A 9,072-nucleotide genomic window follows, 5' to 3' on the forward strand; every position below is an offset into this window, starting at 1 on the left:
CATTTCTGGTGAGACCGACCTATATTCCTCTTGGCCAAAGTCCATGCAAGACTTGCAGGCAGGGATAAATTAGGAGGTTGGGATATACACACTATCTGTATAAAGTAGATAACCAACAGGGCTTACTGAGTGCATAGCACAGGGAACTCCACGCAATGTTTTGTAATAATCTATAAGGGAAAAGAATCTGAATAGGAATATATACATATATGCATAACTGAATCACTGCGCCGTACACCTGAAACTAACATGATGTTGTAAGTCAACTATACTTCAATAAAAAGAAAAAAGAAACTTGCAGAGAGTGAAAAGAATAGGCACAGCATCATCCCGAGTCATCAAGAAGAGATATGGGGCTTCCCTGGTGGTGCAGTGGTTGAGAGTCCGCCTGCCGATGCAGGCGACACGGGCTCGTGCCCCGGTCCGGGAGGATCCCACATGCCGCGGAGCGGCTGGGCCCGTGAGCCATGGCCGCTGAGCTTGCGCGTCCGGAGCCTGTGTTCTGCAATGGGAGAGGCCGCAACGGTGAGAGGCCCGCGTAACACACACACACACACACACACACACACACACACACATACACACAAAAAAAAAAAAAAAAAGAAGAAGAGATATGTTTCCAAGCATGAAAATATTAACATTTCAGAGCTAATTTCATTAAAAAAAAATCACCCAAATACCTCACTTACAATCTCATTCATTCAACCTAAATACTTGTTGAAAGAATAAAATACAGCATCTAAAGTACATTTTGCTCTGACTTTTCAAGTGGTGAAAGGAAAAGAGAGATCATAAAAGCTATGCTCATGTCTGGCTCAAATTGCCAGTAATTTCCCTTTTATAGAATTGATCCTCTGTGAACGACTTCCCCTGAGTTCCTGGCATCGTTTCAGACATAAAAACATGATAAAAACATTGAAGAGGAGCCTTCAGTTCAGCGATGTGATAGTCTTGAGTTCATCGGTGTCTGTCTCTGATATAAAAACAGGCGTCGTGGGACTTCCCTGGTGGTGCAGTGGTTAAGAATCCGCCTGCCAGTGCAGGGGACATGGGTTCGAGCCCTGGTCCGGGAAGATCCCACATGCTGCGGAGCAACTAAGCCCGCGAGCAGCAACTGCTGAGCTCGCGTGCCACAAGTATTGAAGCCCGCACACTTCGAGCGTGCGTTCCGCAACAAGAGAAGCCACCGCAAAAAGCAGCCCACGCACCGCAAGGAAGAGTAGCTCCCGCTCGCCGCAACTAGAGAAAACCCCACGCGCATCAACGAAGACCCACGCAGCCAAATTAATTAATTAATTTTTAAAAAAGGAAAAAACAGGCATCGTCTGGAAACACGTGGCTAGAAACTACAGTCTCAGCTTGGGATGGGGAGATTTGGTACTTCTGTGACCTCCTCTAGATGCCTTATGGTACCCAGGGAAAGGATGGAAGGAAGACAGAAGCGTTTCTCTCCAACCCTTTATCCTCAGCACCTGATGTTAGGTGTAGTGTTGGCACTGATAACTTGTTTGTCGGCGGGGTGGAAGAAGGAAGGGAAGTGGGTGGGAGGAAGGAAGGAGCCTCCCTCCTGCTCATCAGGATAGAAGAGGGCTTATCAAGAAGTGAAGCCACTTGAGCAAAGAGGCGGGGGTGGGAAATGGCCTGGACTAGAATGGAACCTTCATGCTCAGGGCAGGGACAGGGAGGGGTGAGGGCTGGAACGAGAGCAGGAACCCCGGGTTTCCACACCAAATGAAAGAGCTGGTCTTTATTCTCGAGAGGACGATCCTGGGTCAATGAGCGGTTTTAAGGAAAAGAGAGAGAAAACTGGAATTGCGTTTTAGAAACAGCACTGTGGCCGCAGTTGGGGAAGATGGGTTGGTGGGGAGATGAGTAGCTTTAAGGGGTGCAGAAAGGAAGGTCTAGGTGCCTGCTTGGGTCCTGGGGGTATCATGGCTGACTCCCAGGTTTCTCAGGCAGAGGTGACACAGGGGAGAAGCCGGTTTAAAATGTCCAGTGAAGAACATGAGAAATGGCCGTTCTCTGTTGCTTTTCTGTTTCCCTTTCATTTAGTTTGGACAAGAGAGGCAACAGGAGTTCAATGACGCCTTTCTTTCTTCAGCCCTGTGGGTCATTCACCGAGGAGGTAGGGAGGGGAGCCGTGAGGAGGGCGAGGGCGAGGGGTATTAGCAAACACGGAGCGAAAGCCGCCGACGGGTTGCTAAACAGAGCGCGCCCAGTCGCCGGCCAGCACCTGCCGCGACTGGGACGCCCAGCGCCGCCGTGTCCCTGTGTCCCCGGGGGCGGCCGCTCACCCCACAGGCCGTTTCCAAACGAAGAAAGACAGCAAAGCCTGGGCCCCAGTGGCACCTTTAGGGACTCGGGGACTTGCTTTAGAGACGGTTCTGCCAGCTTAACCTTTAGGGTTTATTTTTTATTACAGGGATTTTTAAATTTTATTTTTGGGCATGGGGGTTTTGTTGTTTGTTTCCAAACAGCTGCAACCTGCCTGCACAATTTCAAAGCACCGCTTCTGCCCCCGGGGCCGCTCTCTCCTTGCTTCCTGCGCGTCTGAGGTTCTGGATGGCCAGTAGCAGGAACCAGCGGAACACACGCCCCGGGGGGGTCTCCACAGAGACCTCCCCGTGCTCCCGGGGCGCCTCGGTTCTGAAGCCCAGACTCCCTTCCCGCTGAACTCTGTCCCTCGAAGAGAAATGGCTTTTTTCCTTCCTCCAAGGTCTCTGTCTCTCTCAATCTCTCTGTCTCTGTCTCTCTCAGTCTCCCTATCTGTGTCTCTCTCAATCTCCCTGTCTCTGTCTCTCAATCTCCCTGTCCCCGTCTCTCAGTCTCCCTGTCTCTGTCTCTCTCAATCTCCCTGTCTGTCTCTCTCAGTCTCCCTGTCTCTGTCTCTCTCAATCTCCCTGTCTCTGTCTCTCTCAGCCTCCCTGTCTCTGTCTCTCTCAGTCTCCCTGTCTCTGTCTCTCTCAATCTGTCTCTATCAGCCTGTCTCAGTCTTGCTCTGTCTCTGTCTCTCCCAACCTCTGTCTGCCTCTCTTTCTTGATTTCTCTCTCTCTCTCTTTTCAAATTTCAAAGCATCCCCCTGAAAGGCTGACTATTCAGGGCGGGCAGAATGAGGCCTCTCTCGGGCTGGGCTGCCGTCAAAGCCGCGCGCACTTCTGAAGCGGCTGCCCCCGGTCCACCCTGGGCGGTGGCGGTGGCGATGGCGGCGGGCGCCCCTGCGGCCCGACTGGCCATCTGTATGCAAATCTCCCTCCGCAGCCGCCGCAAACTCGCCGCAGCGCGGCCGGCCGGCGGGCCGTGCGCTCAGCAATTACCCGTGCACGTCGGGCCTTTGTGCCCGCGCGGGCTTTGTGGGTGCCGAGGCTGCCAGCACCTGCCCCGCGGAGGTGGCAGATGGCGGGACTTGGCAGCAATATGGAAGTTCGCCTGAATGTGGCCGAGCCGCAAATGGACATCTTTTATTTCCTCCTGGGGGTGGGGAGCTGAAGAGAGGGGATTAGTGCTGGATTGCCATCCACTCACACACTGGGCAGATATTTATTGAGGGCCTACTATGTGCCCCTCACCCGGCGGTGTAAGGGGGAGCCCCACAGAGGGGGACACGGTGTGGGCGTTTTACTGGGAGGAAAGAGAAAAACAGGGAAGCGGCTACTGACATTCAAAATTGCTCCATATGCAATTGGTTGAGCAAAGCCTCTTTTTCATTCCTGGGGCCTGTGGACCTGGTTGGCCCCCAGGGCTCCTCCCTCCCAGAGCCCCACCCCCAGGGCCCCTCCCAGGGTGGGGCACGCGGGGCCGAAAAGCCACGGAATGCTTCCTACCCACAGGATTGTGTTGTCCTGAGCCCCAGCTCTGAAGACAGAAAAGGGCTGTTTCTCTGTCCACCGACCCGCCCTCAGAGCGAGGGTCCACTGTGGAGACAGGCTGTGGCCACCTCTCTGATGCAGGCAGGACCAGCCCGCTCCCCAGTGCGCCTGTGTCAGGTCCTCGTTGTGCTGAGTCCTGGCGCCTTTGCGCAATTTCAAGTGCCTACCGTCCGCAGTAGCTCAGGAGGTCCCTCAGCCATTCTGCTAGTTGCTGTTATCTCCACTTGATGGAGAAGGAAGCTGATTCAGAGACGGTTAGTGACGACAGAGATCTCAGGGTGACCCGGGAGGGGAAGCCGGCCTCAAGCCTCGGTCTCCTGGACCCCCGTGTTGAGCTCTGGGGATGGCAGGGCGGTGTCTCTTTCAGAGTGAGTTGGCTTCTGCTTCCCAGGACAATTCCAATGCCAGGCTATTTGGAGAAAACATTTGGTCAGGGCCAAAACATCCTTTTTTATTTCCAAATAATGTATATACCTGGCACGGCACTCCAGACCTAAGCCTCACTTCGTCCCTGACCCTCCACCCATCTCTTACCCCCGCCGTCACTGCATGTGCCATTCCTTCGTTGGTTCCGAGCTCCTTGTTCCTTGCTTAGGTGTATTTGCCGTGAGCTACCTCCTGTGGGAGCCCAGGGCTTTGGAGCCATACCTGCATATCTCCTGCTCTAATTTATGGAACGAATTGTGTGAAAGCATAGATGAAAGCCCGCTAGGAAAGCTGCCACGGTTCTTACATTTCCCATCCGTAAGAACAATGAGTAACATTCCCTGAGTAACATTTCATTCTGTTAATGAAAACAGAACTACCAGGCAAATCCAAATACTATGTCAACACAGGGAAGGGAGGAAGTCAAGGCTGGGCTGAAATGAGATTCAGGATGGGCAAAGGTGAGGCTGGGGTTTGGACCAGCAGCTGAGGGAGGAAAGGATTGGGGCAGGAACAGGATGCCTGCGTGGAGCAGAACTGACATGGTTTATGCAGTTAAATGGAACATAGTCAAAATGTCCAGTGTGGTGTTTGGTGCTAGGGCTGGCTTCTATCACATAGGAGTTGCAGACCCCTGGGAACTAACCCCAAGGACAGGGTCCTTGCCTGTCCAACGCTGACATCCAGAAATAGCTCCCGGCCCCACACGCCAGGGTTGGGGCTGCCTGTACTGCCCAGCGTTCCTGGAGGTGCCGGGATGTCTGGAAAACTGCCTTCTGCCTACTTCCTGAAGGAAGGGACATTTCAGGCACACTGGGAGCTGAATTCAATTTAACACATTTGTACTGTGACGAGAAGCCAACTTCAGTGGGAGGAGTCATTTTCAATGGGGTGAAAAAAGACCCAGAAATGGGAAGAATGCAGGGGTACTCGGGGAATAGGGGGTACCCTAATTTAACTAAAATAAAAGTCTGTGAGAACAAAGTCTCAGGTCTGTGCCTTAGCCTGCTAGGACTGGACTGGTCAGAGAAGTGAGTAGGGCAGGGAGATGGGCGAAGCAAAGGGAGACAGCATTTTAAAGATAAGGAGATGTTTCTTCCTTGATATAAGATGAGGCACACTGGAATGGGGTAAGAGGAGAAGAATTTTGTCGCCTGGAGTCAAATTTACCTTATCTGTATATTTAGGATACGATTACCTACCTAACAGAATTGCTGTAATTAAACAGGGAATGTGTGGGAACATGCCGGACACATGGTAGGGATTCAATGGCTATTTGATAAGTGAGTGGATCAATGAGTGAAAGAAAGAATGGAAGGATGGATGGACAGGCAAACGGATGGTAGATGGGAGGGAGGGAGGGAGGAGGGGGGTACAAATGCCAGTTGCTGAGTCTGTTCTTCAAGATCCTGTTTAAGGGCTGCCTCCTCCAAGAAGCCTCCCAGGACCTCCACCTATCCTAATCCCCACCCCCCATGTGACCCCTCTTACTACTCCCTGAATAACAAAAGTATTTCTTCCCCTCTTAAGCTGCTATGGAGGACAGACCTTGACCTTCTCAGTGGCCACTGACTCATGCGACAGAGGTTGGAAATAAACATGAGGGAATACCGTCCAACATTCTAGAGGAGTCCTTGGGTTCATTGTGTAGATACTGTTTTTTGGTTTGGGTTTGGGTTTGGGTTCTAAACCACATCTTTTCCTGGAAAATTCCACTGACTCAATGTTGGAACTAGAAACTTCGACGTGGAAGAAATCGTTAGGTCCTATCTCTCTCCTAGTGCAAGAAGACACCCCTGCCACACACACACACACGCACACCCCTTTCCCACCCCGTCTCCTGAACCTGTCGGCAGCAGAGACATCCCTGCCCCCCCAAGCTCTCTGCAGCCCTGCTGGACAGTTCTGCACATTACAGAGTTCTGCCTCTGGTCAAGCCCCGTCACACATCCGGTGGGAGCCTTCTGACCCCAGGGGACCTTTCTACTGAATTTCCTGACAGTGAAACTCATTTGGACCCTAAAAAGGGTGAGCACTCTGTTAACTGACTTTCCGTGTGCCGGTGTAGCTCCTCCTCTGATCTAGACAGTGGGCTCTTAGAGGGAGGGGCTGTACCTTACTCCCCTCCATCCCCCACTGTCCTTGCCCAGTGCCTGGCAGGGAGGAAGTGCTTCTTCACTCTCTGAGCGAAAGCTCACTGAATTCCTACTATGTATCAGGCACCAGGGACATAAAGATGAATAAAGCACTATGACTTTCTTCCAGAAGCTCTATGTAGCCCCCAAACATTTGTTGATGGAGTGATTAAGTTAAAATCCATAAGACTACCTTCCCTGGGGACGCTTCCAGCTGCTGGAATGGTGACAGAGAGACACAAGACCCTTCCACCTGCGCTGAGCCCCTCAAAAAGCACAAAAGGACCCCACAGGATGGCAGTGTCCTGGCGGGTGCCTGTGGGACCAGAGAGACCGGAGGTGACATCACGAGGGTGCAGCCCTGTTTGTCTTTCACTGTGAAGAAGCCCATCTGACGTCTCTAGAAGCCCTGCTTCTGGTCATGAGGAGGGAAGCTAGGGTTGTTTCAGTGGAGATACAGGGACCTGGGCTTAACATCTGTGGGCAGATCATTTAATCTCTCTGAGCCTCAGTTTCCTGACTTCGAAAGAGGGATAAATCACCACCCCGTACGGACTGTTGTGAGGATCAAATGAGATAACGTGTGCCCCACGCAGACCTCATCATACGTGTTCAAAACACAGCAGCAGTCAGGAGCCTCGTGGGCAGAACCTGTGATCAAAGAAACGGTTGAAAAGATGCCTCCTGTTTCCCAGAAAGATGCAGTTGTCTGCATGGGCATCGCCTCTGGGACATTCTGAGGCCCAGACAGGAGGCAGGAAGATTGTGCTGGGCCTCGTGAAACCCTGCAGGGCCACAGCTGAGCTGCCCCCCGGGAAACTCAGGCACTGTCGCACATCAAGTCCCAGAAGCTAGTCCACGCTCTTCTGCCTGCAAAGCAAGGGAACGCCTCGTTTTACCAGAAAACTGACCTTTGGTTATAAATAGCATATATGTTTAGAGTACAGAGACAAGAAGGACTCTGGACACCTAGGGGACAGCCAGGCCAGGGCTGCCACGGAACCCAGCACGTCTGCTCCCCAGAGCGGGGCAGGCCTCGTGCCCCAGAGAACCTGACCCATCACTCCTCGTGATTCCTTTCCTTTGCACTGAGGGCAAAGCGACAGTGCACACACTTCAGTGGCAAGAGTAATGGGCACACAGAGAAAGAAAGAAAGGACTGCATTGGGCAACGCGATTCCTGAGCAGATGTCATTTTTTGAAAAACAGAAAACAGCACGATGTGTGTGTGCGCACACGCACACACGTGCACACTCACACGTGCACGTACATGTGAATAAAAGGAGAGAATGGCACTGGGAACCAAAAGACAAGTTCTGGATTCAGATCTGCAGGGAACCAGCCATGCTGGCACAAGTCAGTCATGCCCTCTGGGCCACATCTGAACATATGAGATAGTGGACCAGACGCTTTCTATGCTTCTATGGTTGCCTGCGAGCAGAATCAAACGGACGCTGGACGCTAATGCACTCACTGATGCAGTGATGTACACGCGTGCTTCCTCATCTGCCCACCTGCTCCACCCAAAGTCTCTGTGCTTTCCCACGTGATAGAGATGTGGACTTTTCCCAGCATCCCCTCAAAGAAAGAGTTTACTGTACCTGTCACGTGTGGACGGTTGATTTTCTTTTCTTTTTTTTCTTTTCTTTTCTTTTCTTTTTAGTTTTTGAGGATTGATTTTCAATCAACCAAAGGGAAAGAAAGCAGAGGGGGAGGGAGTTGAGGAGAAAAGGAGCCCATTTCAGAGCACACCCTAGGCTTCAAGTCTTGGACACGGAAGTTTCACGTGTGACTTCACTTAATCAGAACAACAAGCCGGAAAGAGCGGTGGGCGCTATTTTCATTGTTTTTGTAGATAAAGTAATTGTGGTTCATATATGACTTTCCTGAGGTGCCACGGCTAGGAAGCAGTAAAATCAGAATTCAGTCCTAGGTCCCGCTGGATCCAAAGCCTGCGCCCTCTCCTGCACCCGTCAGGAGGGGGCGCACCAAGGGGACCCTTCAGAGGGCGAGGCCCACCCTTCTGACCAGAAGCATCCTTTGACCTGGGTCACAAGTCAAAGTCTGCCAACAGGAACACACTTCCCATTCATGGGCCGATCCCCAGGGAAGGGAATACTCTTTTCAAAGCAAAGACTAAGTTCTCAAAACACCCAACTAAAGCCCCTTTCCCACCTCCCTAGATAACCCAACTGAAGCAGAAGGTGATGGAGGAATGGGCCGTGAGCACCATGAGAGGAGGGAGGGAATTTGGAAACAAACAAAAACACACAGGAGGAGCCCGAGACCAAAGCATGCTGACTTCACACCTCTCTGAGAGCCCTGTAGGTAAGCTAAGGGCAGCCCAAGGTACCGGCGTGCCACCAACTCACTGGATGATTAGAACACTAGTTCTTTCACTCTTTCTGGCCTTGGTTTCCCCACAAGTTCAAGGAACCCTTGTTGACCGAACACTCTGTTACCTGGTGCCTGGGGATTGGTGCTGGGATGAAATGCTAAAGGAGAGCCGTGTCCCCAGTGTCTCCCAGTCTGGCGGGGATGACAGAGACGTAAGCAGACAATGCGAGCTCCTCCTGATGACGTTCTAAAGAGGCCTTTGAGTCAAGAGGTCCCTGAGTTCATCCTGGTGTTGTCGAGTCTCATG

Source organism: Tursiops truncatus, chromosome 14 (genome assembly GCF_011762595.2).
Source record: "Tursiops truncatus isolate mTurTru1 chromosome 14, mTurTru1.mat.Y, whole genome shotgun sequence".
Lineage (NCBI taxonomy): Eukaryota > Metazoa > Chordata > Mammalia > Artiodactyla > Delphinidae > Tursiops > Tursiops truncatus.